The sequence below is a fragment of the Heloderma suspectum genome, chromosome 1 (assembly GCF_057233095.1).
Source record: "Heloderma suspectum isolate Gila_16-S chromosome 1, 16-S_ref, whole genome shotgun sequence".
Lineage (NCBI taxonomy): Eukaryota > Metazoa > Chordata > Lepidosauria > Squamata > Helodermatidae > Heloderma > Heloderma suspectum.
In genome coordinates this window covers 216,984,051-216,999,918 of record NC_139458.1, presented here as the reverse complement: position 1 = coordinate 216,999,918, position 15,868 = coordinate 216,984,051, and positions in this window count along the sequence as shown.

Sequence of the window (15,868 nt, the reverse complement as noted above, 5' to 3'; positions counted from 1 at the left end):
ATGCTGCCAAAGCCCCATGTGAGAAGCCGATGGAGCACGTGTGACAAAGGAAGCCTTTTTGGCTCCCCCAGAACAGCAGAGCCCCTTCTTACCCTGACTTTTGTATCAACAGGTCCTTTTTGTCAAAGAAAAGGCTGGGACTCAAGAGCAGAGCAAACAGAATGGAAAGAGCTGAGCACTCTTTGCTGGCCGGAAAGACAAACTGATCTCCGTGGTCAACAGAGATGAATGACAAGAGACGGCGGCTCCCTGTATTCTGTTGTTTCCTTCTTTTAGAGGCCCTTGGCCCACTTAGGAAAAGTAATGATGGGTTTTCCCTGTACTTCTCCTCTCGCTCGGCCCTTTTTGTAAGCATCACACGCTGTGACATGACAAGGAGACTGGGAAGGTAACCTGAAAGGCAAACACGTCCATGACTCAGAATGGAGAGGATTTCTTGCAGCGCTGGATTGTAACCATGCTATTCAAACATCATTTAGATTAGCGCTGAACCATTGCATGTGCCAGTTGACACAAGCACTGAACCGTTTGCACTGGTACCATCTGCTGTGATTAATGCAAAGCCCGCACCTGCAAATACAAGGAACTGAATCGTAAAGAAGGAAAAAGGGTGACATTTTCCATGTCTGCATCACATTCCATTGTATAGTTCATTGATTCACCGTGTACACCTGAACAGGACAGGGATGACGCTTGGATATTTGATCCACACGGGGACAGGGACCTTTTATCTGGAACCTTTTGATCAGGGTTCAGCTAAACTGTGGCATCAAAATAACTAACAAAATAACTAACTTCAAATACACAAGTTCAGCTCAACAGTAACTCCTCTCTTGAAAAGGGCTGGGTACTTGAGTTCAACAATTTGAGGTATTCCTTTTGTTCTACAATACTGACCACTCCCAGTGTATTTATATCTTCTGTTCTACCTTCATAATGTTTTGTTTGTTTGTTTTCTTAATATAAGCTTGGCTACATGCTGAGCATTTACTTCCACCACCACCACCACCCGCCTTTTTGGCAGTTATTGTTTCAGGGTGAATCCACTCGACTTTAATTTACACAGGGAAGGGGCCTTGTGGTGTGCTAGCTGCACCAGCTTGATCATTCTGTTTACACTGAATTGCGACACCTTTCAATCCACCTTCTGCATATCATCAGTAAAGACCTTGTTGTTGTCTACCTGGTCAACCTCCCTTGAAATGAGCCACAAGTGAATTGCTTCCCTAATTATCCAGACGTTTTCCTGTTCTCTTCCTTCTGCTCACTTCAGAGTTTTTTTTTAATCAATAGTGTAGTAACTTGTATTTATAGCATGTCCTAGGGTTGGGATCATAGCTAGGATTTTCTCTGTTCTGGAATGGTGTCTTCTCATGAACTGTTTCAGAACTTGGCCACATTACTCCATCTGGCAAGACAGGGTGTAACTTCACTGCTCTATTGTTCCTTCGTATCTGTCCATGTTGCATTCCCCCAAACCTAGATCTCCCTTTTCTCATGCTGGGAAACATACCTATAGGGGGTGCCCATTTGGATCTTGGGAAGCTTGTAACTGGGCAAGCTGGCTCTTCTGTTACAGTTGCACAGGTATAGGAGTGAGATTCAAGTTTGAATCGCTAAGGTTCTTGGGATCAAATGAGGGAAAGATTCTCAGCTCCCTTACACCTTCTGTTGCTCTACGTGATAGTTCACTGCCTCCTTAAGATATATTACCATACTGCTAACTGCAGCCATTTTGAATGTAAAGTGCATTTTTAAAAATCATATAACTGGACCAGCATGGGAACCAATCTAGATAGAAACAGTTTGGAGGTGGCAATTGTGTTGCTATGGTGATGGTGTACATTGGTTCTGATAAGCTGAGCAAGCACCTTAGGGTGCAATCCTATGCATGTTTAGATGGAAAAAAGTTCTACAACTCCCAGCATTTCCCAGCCAGTGTGGGGAATGCTGAGAGTTTTTTTTTTCTGTCTAAACGTGAGTAGGATTGCATCCTTAGTAGGACAACATGCCATAATGCAGGTCTGCATGATATTGGCTGAAGATGATTCACCTTGTTTTAGATAGACATGTTCATGGCAGAGGAAAGAAATGGTTGTTCAGCTATTAAATAAGGATGGCAAAATGATAACAGATGACAAAGAAAAGGCAGAGGTGCTCAATTCCTACTTTGGCTCAGTCTTCTCCCAAAAGAGGGTCTATGACCCCCTGGCAAAGGCGAAGTACAGGCTGAAGAGGCAGGATTGTAGCTTGAGATCAATAGGCATATGGTCAAGGAATGCCTAATTACCCTGAATGAGTTCAAATCTCCAGGGCCAGATGAACTGCATCCTAGAGGAATAAAGGAACTGGCAGAAGAACTCTCAGAACCGCTGTCTATTCTCTTTGAGAAATCATGGAGGATGGGTGAAGTGCCAGATGACTAGAGGAGGGCTAATGTTTCCCTATCTTCAAAAAGGGCAAAAAGGAGGAAGCTGGGAACTACAGGCCAGTCAGGCTGACACCAATCCCTGGGAAAATTCTGGAGCAGATGATAAAGCAATCCATCTGGAAGCACCTTGAAAACAATGCAGTGATTACTCGAAGCCAACATGAATTTGTCAAGAACAAATCTTGCCAGATGAATCTGATCTCATTTTTTGATCAAGTAACCTCCCTTGTGGACCGTGGGAATGCTGTAGACATCTTATACCTCGACTTCAGGAAAGCTTTCGACAAAGTGCCCCATGATATCCTGATGAGCAAACTAGCTCAAAGTGGGCTAGATGAAACAACAATCCGGTGGATCCACAGTTGGCTACAGAATCGGACTCAAAGAGTGCTTATCGATGGGACCTTCTCAAACTGGGGAGCGGTAACGAGTGGGATACCGTAGGGCTCTTCAACATTTTTATTAATGACTTGGAGGAGGTGGTGCAGGGAATGCTGATCAAATTTTCAGATGACACAAAATTGGGCGGGATAGCTAATACTTTGGAAGACAGAAACAAAATTCAAAGTGATCTGGATAGACTGGAGCACTGGGCAGAAAACAACAGAATGACATTTAATAGGGATAAATGCCAAGTTCTGCACCTAGGAAAAAGAAACCAAATGCACAGTTACAAGATGGGGGATACGTGGCTCAGCAACACTACAAGCGAGAAGGATCTTGGAATTGTTGTCGATCACAAGCTGAATATGAGCCAACAATGGGATGTGGCTGCAAAAAAGGCAAATGCTATTTTGGGCTGCATTAATAGAAGCATAGCTTCCACATCCTGGGAAGTACTAGTTCCCCTCTACTCAGCACTGGTTAGGCCTCATCTGGAGTACTGTGTCCACTTCTGGGCACCACACTTTAATAAGGATGCAGACAAACTGGAGAGGGTTCAGAGGAGGGCAACCAAGATGATCAGGGGACTGGAAACACAGCCATATGAAGAGAGACTGAAAGAACTGGGCATGTTTAGCCTCGAGAAGAGAACACTGAGGGGAGATATGCTAGTGCTCTTCAAGTACTTGAAAGGTTGTCACAGAGAGGAAGGCCAGGATCTCTTCTTGATCATCCCAGAGGGCAGGACACGGAATAATGGGCTCAAGTTACAGGAAGCCAGATTCCAGCTGAACATCAGGAAAAACTTCCTGACTGTTAGAGCAATACGACAATGGAACCAATTACCTGGGGAGGTGGTGGGCTCTCCCACACTGGAGGCGTTCAAGACAAGGCTGGACAGCCATCTGTCAGGGATGCTCTGACTTGGATTCCTGCATTGAGCAGGGGGCTGGACTCGATGGCCTTGTAGGCCCCTTCCAACCCTACTATTCTATGAGTCTATGATAGTTATGTGCTGTGACATCTGCATGTGCATCACTGACTGGTATTATCAGCTAAAGGTACAATGCTACTCCAAAGGAAGCCCCCTGTTTTTTAATAGTGAAAAAAAAGCAAGGTGCTTTGGGTGGCATCATGGTACCCTTAGCCAATACTGGACAGTGAAATACACACAGATATCACAGCATGTTACCTATGAACATGTCTATCTAAATTTAATGGCAGTGTTTAAATGCATGTGTAAAGTCACCCTAACATACTGCTCTGATGAATTTATCTGTAAACTAAATTTCATATCCTGAAGCTACCTAGGCTGGTGCTTAGCTCGAGACATGTTTATTCCTTTCCAAGCTTTGATCTCTTAGCAGGATGTATCAAGTCTGACAGTTGGGTTGTCCTATTGATTGCTAAATTTGTCATGATCCTTCAGATGACTAAGGAGAGAAGCCTCAGTGGCTATGGGGAAACAGACAAAGGAGGAGAGCCAGCTGTGCACATTTTGTCCCAAGCACCGGGGGGGGGGGGGCTTTTTCTGTCTCCAGGTACTTTGTGAGACAAATAAATACACAGGATAATGTTTGCACTGCATTTATATTATTTTAGGGGAAAAGAATACAACCTCCCCCCATTGCAAATATGGAGGAAATTTGTTTCCACAATCAAGGATTCAGGCTGGTTCAGATCAGATCTGGTTCAAGAAACAGTCTCCCTTTCTCCACCTTGAAAGTGGGAGGGGTGGAGAAGAGAGGGTTTAGGTCTATAGAGATCTGCTGTCGCACACCATGGCATTGCATTGCACACAACATGGCTGAATTGATTTTTTTTTTTCATATTTAGGCCTGAGCACCGTACTTCAGAATGGAATCCCTGCCCCGCGCACACATGTCCCGTTGCATAACGATTTCAAGAACCTGCAGGTTGGCTTACTTGCTTGAGTTATTGGAAGCTGTGTGCGCTACTAGCTGCTCCGTACAGATGAGACTGTACCAAGCACCATCTGCTCTAATGTGGCACACTGGGATTACGTAGACTGAGCAAGAGGCAAGTCAAATGGATGGGTGGTCCTGCTTTACAATAGATGATTGAATTAGATGACCTAGGATTCCTTCCATTTCTGCTTCTATGGTTCTGTATTAGGATTAGTATTGTTTGTGCTCCATATCTACTATACCTGCTCAGTCCGTAAACAGATTTTCAGAAGGGCATCCTAAGAATCTGGTGTGCTCTCTCATTTCAGGGAAGCTGAGCCTAAAAAGGCTGCTGTGACCTCCCACTGCTTTATGAAGGGTGGAGGGATGGGTGGGTGCAGGGACAGGGTCTCTTTATTTGGACGTAAGTGTAACAATGATTTCAGTAACAATAGGGTTGTATATTAAAAAATCAGACATTTGGTATTTTTAATAGTGGACAGAAACTGCAGCATGTCAAATCTTCAGAGCACTGTAGATACAATGGAGCTACTAATTTACATTAGCATTTAGCATAGTGTATTAGAGGTTTTTTTCCTGTCCATACTAAAGTCACGTATAATCTGCCATGCAAAATCTACTATTAATGCCTGTTAATGTATCAGTCTCAAGTAGGGATGAGCAAACTCATCAGAGCCCACCGCGTGCACCACTTGATGGACCCCTGCGGGCCAGCCACTCCTGTTCGGCTTGCCGCAAGACCTGCTGGACAGTCAGCGGTCGGCAGCCGCCCAGTGAGTGGTGTCCCCACCTAGCGCCTACCGTGAGCCACTGTTTTGCGTAAAAATAGCAACTCTGCTATTTACATAAGTTGCCATTTGCGTAAAATGGCAGCTGTAAATAGCTTCATTTACACAAAATACAGGCATAAATGGTCTAATTAGACCATTTATGCCTGTAATTTTGCGTAAATGAGGATATTTACAACTGTCATTTTATGCAAATGGCAACTTACGTAAATAGCAGCACTGCCATTTTTATGCAAAATGGTGGCTCACAGACAAATGGGGATTCCTGTGCTTGCCCAACTTGGCACATGCCAAATCAGGCAAGCATGTGGATCTGCAGACTGATGTCAGGGGGATGAACAGGTGAGAAATCACCAAGCCTCGAGCCCCAACCAAACTCTCACAACATCCCTAATCTCAAGATATTTTTTTTAGCAGAATGAGATGCACTTTGTTAACAACAAGAAAAGGGTTAACTTTGATTTGGCAAAAAGCAGACTTGGGCCTCTGTATTAAGCCTAAAAACAAAGTTCTTTAACCACTGAGCTACCTATATTGCACCCTTTTCCAACCTGGTGCCCTCTAGATATTTCAGACTACAACTCCCAGCACACTTGACCTTTGGCCATACTTGCTGGGGCTGATGGGAGCTGAAGTCCAAAACATCTGGAGGGCACCAGATTGGAGAAGGCTGACATACTGTATCCTTGAATCTGGAATTCTTCTGATAATTTTTCTCTTGGCCCGTTCAAACTCCCGACAACTATTACATTCTCTGCTTTTTAAAAATTTATGGTAGCAGAAGAACAATCTAGCATTCAAGGCAATGAGACTGGTGTGGAGGGGGGGACATTACAGCAGTAACTTTGCAGTTGCTCTGCAGACAGCTACTTCTCTCTTTCGCCTCAGTTGCATAAGCCATAACCAGGGGCAATAAAACAGAAATCCATGAGTGAAACATTCGGTTCTTTCTATAGATTTTACTGTATTTCTGCAGACTTGACACTTTCAAAGAAGTTTTTCTGCTCTCCTGGTTATGAAGATAGCATTCATAATGTAAATTGATCCACCCTCTGGCTGTTTGCTGTTGCTAGAGCATCAAAGGTGTGTGAGTATTGCCAGTTGTATGTGAGCAGATCTTTGGCATCAGACCTCAGTTTAGGAACATTTATATGATTATAACATAAACCTGACTGTCCCATGGAGACCCCCCTGATCTAAGTCATCTGCCTTTTGGCCTAGAAACAGCAGGCAGGCACTCTTGTGTTTTGACTCATTGTTGAATCTTCATATGTTCTAAATCTACTGCTAAGAAATGGGTGTAGGCTGGATGTATTTACTCAACATACATTTGTGTTGCTTAATTGTAATTTTAGGAGAAGAAGAGTAATTTATTAGGAGAAGGGATGTATAGATTGTGGAAAATCCATTCCATCTGTGTTTCACAGGTTGTCAGGCGTCTTTTGTTCCATTGTCCACCCATTGATGGAATTGGGTTTTTTTAATAGTTTATGAATTTGTGCAAATTTGCATTTGCACAAGCGCAAATTTGTGCAAATTCCCACGTGCAAAAATGTGCAAATTCCCACAAAATGCACAAATCCCCCAAGATGCACATTGTCACGCTTTAGCCTATGGGGGAAATGTGTATTTTTGGCCTTTTTTATTTTTGTGTATTTTTCTATGATAAAATTTGTGCAAAATTCCCAAAGGTTAGAAAAACAGTCCGCAAGTCCATGGAAGCTGCCCAACAGGGGAAAAACTGATCCGCCTTGGAATCCACAGGTTGGATTCATAAAAATCCAAAGTCATTTGGTCCCTTTGTGGATTTCTCCAACATCCCTAATTAGGAGTCACTTGCTGCTTTTAACTGGACCCACACAACAGTCTCGGCGCAGCATACTGGACCAGCTGAAGTTTCTGAACACCAAAGGCAGCCCCCCCATAGAGCGCATTACAGTAGCCCAAACAGGATGTAACTAAGGCAAACAGGATGTAACTAAGGGATGTATGTAAGTTCAGACATCTTTAGGAACAGGTGCACTTGCTGCACTAGCCTCAGCTGTGCAACACACGCATGGCCACCGCCAAGATGTGGGCATTATTTTCTTAAAGTCAGGAAAAGGAAGTCAACAATATTTAGCCCAAAGCAGTACACACTGAGATATCTTGAACAGCAAAGGGAGCAGCACAGAATTTCCCAGAAAGGGGGGCACAGTGTATCCCTTTGTGGCTGATGAAGGCTAGCCAGGATGAGCTGGGTGCTTTACTAACTTTGGGAAGTAATTAATGGATGAGTGTTGGCTTCAAATGTTCAGTCATACATTTTTTATACCACCCAACAGCCGAAGCTCTCTGGGCAGTTCACAACAATTAAAATGATAAAATACAAAACAATAAAACATAGATAAGATACAATATAAAAGATTAAAAGTTTAAAACTACAGTATAAAAATAAAATGATCAACATAAGCTAGCAGCAAGACAGTTAAAATACCGTACCTGATAAAAACTAAAATGCTAAAATGCCTGGGAGAATAAAAAGGTCTCCATCTGGTGCCAAAATGGGCACAACAATGGCACCCAGCGAACCTCTCTGGGAAGCTCATTCCATAAATGGGGTGCCACTGCAGAAAAGGCCCTCCTCCTAGTAGCCACCCACCTCACCTCCTTTCTAGTATTTTCAGATTTCATCCCCACTCCCCAAGTTTACAGAAGTAAAATCTTTGTTGTAGGGAGCTTAGATGTCACTGTGAAATCCACTGATCTAACACTGGATTATACCTTAAGTTTTCAGGGTGGGGGGGAATTGTCTGGTGTTCACTCACATATACTGCTTCAGAAGCCAGTGCAGGAAAGGCCACTGCAGAATAAATGCTGAGCAGTTGGAGTAGAGCCCTCAGTACTGTGTAATGGGTGGTGGGGAGAGGCACATCCAGCGGTGATCTTTCTCATGGGAATAGGGATGTGTTATTACGTAAGATACCAGAACATACAGCTGTCCCCATTTTCATCTGTGAAATACTGGAGAATATGATAGCGACACTGGGTTGGATCCAGGATCTGCCTTCTGTGAATGGAAGGGGTCTTTCCTTCTCTAGAACACTTCTGATCCAGCAGGAGGAGGAGGAGGTGATCTTTGCCTGCTCACCCCCTCCCCATGAACATCTGCTCCAGGGTGCTGTTCCCTCCTAACACCCTGAAGCAGAGTTTCAAGGGGATAGGGGAATGCAGAGGGAGGGGGAATCTGTAAGAAATCGCTCCCCCCACCCCAGTTGCTGGGAGCTTCCTGAGTTCCTGGGATTGGGTTAAATGAAGAAAAATCCATTTTAAATCAATTGAGATGGACCTGAGCATCATAAAATCAAAGTATGAGATGGTAGATTAGTCGCAGTATCAGTAGACTACCTGTTGTAGTGAGATATACTTTATGCATAGAGAATGGTTGCTGAATGTCACCTTTAGTCCTTCAACAAGAAGAGTGATTCACTTAAGGCAACATATCTTTTCCTTTTCTTCCCCTCTTCCACCCCAGTGTACTAATAGATTCCGCTCCTGGCTCCACTCCCAATAGGCATCACAAACATTTCCTACGACTCCCTTACCCCTGAAGCTTCTGAAACAGTCCTCAGCCACCTGTGATTCAGATTAGCACTATAGCTCATTTCTAAAAGAGGTTCCGAGGAGAAGCTTAGGTGGCCTGACTGACGATAACTCTAGGATTTGGGGCCCAGGCACAATATGTCACCCTGAGAGCTTTGACTATAGGGCAACTCATAAATTGAATAAATAATAAATGTCGAGCAAGCTTAGAATCTTCTTCTGCACATGGCTTATATTTCCCGTTTGCCTTTTTATACTGCTGCAAAGGTGCTTCAAGAACTTGATCCATCGAACTTGTACGTACATTACTGCCCTTTTGGCACAAGCTACCTAATGTTGTAATGAGATGTGATTTGTATCTGTGTGGAATTTCCATGCAGGCCTGAAACTGGAAGCATGAGCAGTGTTCTTCGAGGCAGCGATAACGTGCAGGGAGCTTGCATTCAGGGTGTAATGTATTTTTAATTACATCTTTTGAATGCCCTTGATGGAGATTTTCCAGTCCATCACCTCCTCCCTTTGTCAGTGTTAATGGATTGCATTGATTATGTGATTTGTAAATTTTGCTAGTGATACACATAGCATGGTGAAATTTAATCTTCTAATTGATTTAATTGATTACATTTTGAATTTTATTAGAGTCTAGGCATTGTTCAGGATATCAAATATTCAGGAGGGCATATCCTAGTTTTACATCAGAATATCAAATCTGCTTGCACATAAGGCTCTTAAAAATCCTATCATGGTTAAAGGGGCTTTTCAAACCTCAGCAGTTTACTCCTACATTACCTTCAGCACTTCACTTCTGTACTGTGAACCACCTAGAGAGCTTCAGCTTTGGGGCAGTATAGAAATGAAAACAAACAAACAAACAAACACTGTTTGCATTGTCACTCTAGTGGGGAGTCAACAATTGTTGTTCCTCTCTGGTGGAAGACAGATGGTAGAACCCTTCGTAGTATGCTCTGACAAGTTTGTTAAACACTTTGAAGGTCAAATGACTTGCATCCATCACCACTTGGACTCTACAATTTGCAGTCCCATCTGCAGAGGGATCCAGAGCATGAATTGGTTGGGTTTTGTTGGATGACTTTGAGCTGGTGAGGCCTGAGAATGTGTAGAAGGTGCTTGGCCATATTTGGTTGACCATCTGTGTACGTAGCTAATTACTTTTAGTAGGGAGGGGATGTCTGGCTGGGTCCCAGGAGGGTGTAAATTCCTCCTTGAGAAAGCAGGTGATATCTCTTTAAAGGAGGCAGTAATTAGGCCACTCCTGAAGAAGCCTAACCTGGACCCAGAAGATGTTAACAAGCATACCTGGGCAAGGTCAATTTCAGTCAGGCTTCAGGCTTGTTTTTGGAACAGGAACTGTCTGGGTCACTCTGTGGGTTGACCTCTGATGAGAGAGGGACAGGGGAATGGTACCCTGCTAATGCTCTTGGCCTCTCAGCAGCTGTCAGTACCATTGACCACAGTATCCTTCTGGATAGGCTATCTGAGTTGATTGTTGGAGATACCTTTTTACAGTGGTTCTGCTCCTATTTGAATATGGATTGAGGAGTCACCAATATGCAGATGACACCCAGCTTCGTTTCTCCTCTTAATCAAATCCAGGTGAGGCAGTGGGTGTTTTGAATCAGTGACTGGGATGCAGTAATGGACTAGATGAGAGATAATAAACTAAGACTCCATTCAGACAAGATGGAGGTACTGTTAGTGGGTGGTTTGTCTACTTGCTGAGTGGTACTCAACCTGCTCTGGGGGGGATTGTGCTCCCCCTAATCAATCAGATTAGGGGTTGCTCTTGAACCCAGCATGGTCTCTTGAGCCACAGGTGGCCTCGGTGGCATGGAGCACCTCTTGTCAGCTAAGGTTGATATACCAACTACAACCCTATCAGGACAGAACTGACCCCAGCTGCAATCATTCATGCTCTGGTAACCTCTCATTAGTGGAAAGCATTATATGTGGGGCTGCCTTTGAAAACAGTCCAGAAACTTTAGCTGGTCCACAATACTTTTCAGCACCAGGTGAAGACCTTTTTATTCTCCCAGGCTTTTTAGTCCTTTCATCGTCATTGTTGTTGTTGTTTTAAAAAGCTAGGGATGTTGGATAATTCCACCACGGACTCCAGTGAGGCCAGATTCTAAAGAATCCAGCCCCCCAGAATCCGTGGCGGAATGGCCTCGCCACCCCCCGCAATCCTCCCTTGGAATGGACCTACCTGGTGGCGGATGCGGCGGTGGCAGCTCCAGGTCATCTTCTGGGCTGCTGCAGCCGCAAATGGTGGCCGCTATGCCATTTGCGTCCCTGCTTTTGCTGTGATAGGCTACGTAAGTATCTATGTAGCCTAACATGGCAAAAGACAGGGATGCAATGGTGTAGGAGCTGCCATTCAGGTTCCCGCTTTAGCCGTGATAGGCTACGTAAATATCTATGTAGCCTATCACGGCCTAGCATAGGGACACAAATGGCATCCCCTACGCAGGACGCCATTTGTGTCCGCAGCAGCCCGGCAGTGGATGGGGGCCCTGCTGTGGATCAGCCCGGTGAGCGGCTCCGTGGACTGGCCGCGGAGCGGAGCCGGCTAGGCAGGATTCTGGGGGGGAGGAACGGATCACCTCCTCACCCGTCAAGGATTCCGGGGGGAGGACCAGATTGCCTCCCCCCCCCCGCAGAACCCAGCGGAGCCAGGTAAGTGGGGTTTCGTACACCCCTAAAAAACCCGAAACACTTGTGTTACTGCTTTTTTAGATCTTTGCATTGCTATTGGTTTTTACTTTGTTTTACTCTGTTGTTGTTTAAGGTTTTTATGTTATGTTTTTAGTGTGTTCTTATATTTTATGGTTTACCATCCAGAGAGCTTTGGCTGTTTGGCTGTATCAAAATGTAATAAATAAGTTAGCATTACAAGAGAAGCACACAGTGGGGGCACCATGTTTTCCCCATAATGTGTATGCAATTCAGCCTTGTCTCTTTCAAGCAATCCAGTGGATTTTCCAGCAGTAGATCACATGCGTTGCTAACACCTATAGGATTACTCAGCAGTGTAGACAAAGGAGGTTGAGCACAGTGCAGTCAAAGCACAAGAAGGAAAATGCCACTGGAAAAAGAGCAGCAGCCAGGCCAGCCTCATTGAAACAAGGCAAATATCTGGCAAGCTGATTTTCCAATAATTTGTCTGGCTCTATTGAATTTGCTAATTTCAAAGCGAGTATCAGAATTAGAGAGCATTTGGCACAATCCTAGTATGAGCTAGCAAAACGGTATGTGAACAAAATCAAAGAGAAGGGCTCTAGGCCATAGTTTAACCACTATGAGATGAGGAATGCTGAGCGAACCACAATCTTGATTTGTATCATAGGCTATTCTCACCTTCTTCCAGGTGTTGACAGGCTTTTAAATGCATCAAAGCCTTGGGGGACTTCTCTCATGCTGCCTGTTCTCTGCATCGAGGGCACTATTGGAAACATAATGGTAAAAATCACCCTTTTTGTATTGCCTCACTTAAACACGAAGCTGGCTTTCTTTAAGGATGCAGACCTCTGAGTCCAGAGCCCTTCCAATATTCCTGGAGGCCTTTCTTCAAATGCCAGAAAGTATGTTTCTTAAAAAACCAACGGGGTGTGAGATATTTACACCAACTAACCCATAGACTAACTCAGTTCAAGGCACCTTCTGGACTCCAACAGCCTCTGGGCTGAATTTAAATAAAACCATTGAACTCTTGACAGAGAAAGAAAAGACAGCTGGGCAGCCTAGTAGTGTGGGGAGGTCACTACAGCGAGAAGTAGGAAAGAGCCAGGCAGTGCAACTGGCTCAAGGCAGACAGTACAACAGACCTTTGGATTTAATCCTGCTAATCCCCTCTTGTCTTTCTTTTCCCCAATGTAATCACACTATGTTCAGCTAGCAAATGCAAAGCAAGCTCTTCTGCAGATTAAACAGCCTGTTGACAGGGAAAGGGGAAAATGAAATTAGTCACGCGACTTTAATGTGACCACAGAGTTGCAGCCTGTTTCATTGACATTTGTATAAGAAAAGAAGAACAATTACATTGTTGAAGTTTAAAGGAGAGTCGCCATTGTCTCTTAAAGCTGTCCTCTTGCACAAATTGTGGCCCAGTAAGCCAAATCCAGCCCATTAGCTATGTATGGTGCATTTGAGTTTCAGAAAGTTCATGTTTTGCTGCCTGTCTGGGAATCAAGTAAACGTGGCAGTTCTCAATTTCCTGGTAGACCACAATGCATAGTTGGTGGATTGCATTCAGTATGGTGTGTCAATCATTTTATACAGGCTTGCTTTAAAAGGGGACAGTGTAAAAGCCAGAACAGCCCCTTTCCATTAAAAAAGGATGCCAAAAATAGAGGCAAGTGTTAGAAACACTTGAGAACAATATTTTAGGACTAAAACCCTTGCAATATTACATTATTATTAACCCCATAATGCCCAAAATGCATCCAGAACAGGACAGAATGGCCTGGAACGGAAACTTCCGAATGAGCCAAATCAACCAAACTCATGGAGTCACACATAACTCCATGGCAGGGATGCAATAAGCCACAAGCCCTCCACAGAAACCACGTTTCAATAGCCATTCCTGGCCATAGTCCATATTGCACAAAACAGGCTGGAACAGCAACTTCTGAGTGAGCCAAATCAACCAAACTCACCAGTGACACAGTACTAGATGGGACAGATGTAATAAGTTCCAAAACCTCCACAGAAATCACGTTTTAATAGCCAATCCAGGCCACAGTCTGTATTCTGGAAAACAGGCTGGAACGGCAACTTCCGAGTAAGCCAAATAAACCAGACTCACCAGTCATAGATTATTAGATGGGATAGGATAAGCTCCAAAACCTCCACGAAAACCATGTTTCAATAGCCATTCCAGGCCATAGTCTGTATTAGGGAAGTACGAAACACTTACCTGTTAGGAGCACCCTAGCTGCCTCTTTAAGTCCCCTCCAATAGCCAACTCACGACACAGACAAAAGGGATTCTTTCCAAGGCTTTATTCCTTTACAACTTTATGACTCTTTCAGATGCTAATCACCAGCGACTAAGCAAGGAAAACGCACTGGGGTAGTTAGCAGAGTAGCCTAAGCTCCGGGTAAGGCAGTTGGTCCTCGTTTGAAGGGGAAGAGCGGGAAAACTCTGAAATTATGGGCTATGGAGAGGTCCTCCCTCTTACCTGGGGATCCTTGGCACGCGACCGTTGTTTTAGCGCCAAGCGGGCACAGCACTGCCTCTCGGCGCCCTCCATCAGGCGCCGCTCCCTCCATCTCCGCCGAGCGTCCAGCAAGATCCCATCCCCCGCTCTCTCACTGCTAGGGTCACTATCTCTCCCAGGAATGCAGGCAGGAGGAATCTCTCCCTGCTGCTGTGCCTGTGAGAGATGAGCGAGCTCCTCTCCCATGGGTGGTTGGTCCTCTTCAGAATCAGAACTACTCTGGGGCTTTATGGGCTCTATGACATCACCTGGCTCCATTCCAGGGCATCCGTGTTGGGGGGGAGGCGCTCCGTCCCTCCCCCTGGAATCCTCCTTGGCCGGCTCCGCTCCACGGTGGCTCCGTGGAGCCGCCAGCCGGGGCCAGCCGCAGCCGGAATTCCAGCCGTTGCCAGGCTGCTACAGCCACAAATGGCGGCCATTGTAGCAACCGCCATTTGCGTGGCTGCCAAGCTGTGATAGGCTACGTAAGTACTTATGTAGCCTATTACAGCAAAGAGCAGGGGCGCAAATGGCGTAGTGGCCGCCATTTGCGCCCCTGCTCTTTGCCGTGAAAGGCTACGTAAGTATTTACATAGCCTATCACAAAGAAAGGCAGCCACGCAAATGACGGCCGCTACAATGGCCGCCATTTGTGGCTGCAGCAGCTGGCAGTGGCTGGGAGACCAGCCAGAGCCACCACTGCTGCATCCGCCGCCGCCGGAGCCACTGGAGCTGCTGCATCCGCTGCCAGGTACGCTCCATCCCAGGGGGATTCCACGGGGTGGCGAGGGGATGCCGTTCCGCCACAGATTCCGGGGGGCCGGATTCTTTAGACCCATTGGAGTCTGTGGCGGAATTATCTGACATCCGTAGTATTTATTTTATTTTTAAACTGTTCAGAATGGCAACTTCCAAGTGAGCAAAATGAGCCACAGATTGTCGTGGGGAAATAGCCCAGAATGACAAGGTCTGAGTGAGTGAAATGAACCAAATACACCACTGTCATTTTACTAGATGGAGCTGATGCAGTTAATCATGAACTTCTACAGAATCTAGAGGGAAGATCTCTGCAAAGACCATTCCCAACAGAAGCCCATTGGTGTGGTGTGGTTTAGTGCTTAAAGTATCACACTAGGATGGGGGAGTCCCACTCACTCCTGAAGCTTACGTTGACCTTTGGCCATTCATATCTCTCAGCCTAACTGACCGCACAGGGTTGTTGCAAGGAGAAAATTGAGGGAGACCATTATATTTCACCATGAGCTTTTTGAAGGTAGGTGGGATATAAATGTAGCAATTAAATAAATATGTGGCCAGAGGCATGAGGTAAAGACTGGGTTCGGACATCACAATAACTTATGATGGGTTAAAGAAGCCACAATGTCTGACTATTGTGGGTTATTGTGTCGTCTGTCGGGAATTTTTTAACCCAGAATGGCTTATATGGCTGAAATAACTCACTCTGCTAACCCACAGTCTGCATAAGGGTTTATTTAACCCATCGTGGGTTATTGTGTCATCTGGTGGTCACTGTGGATTA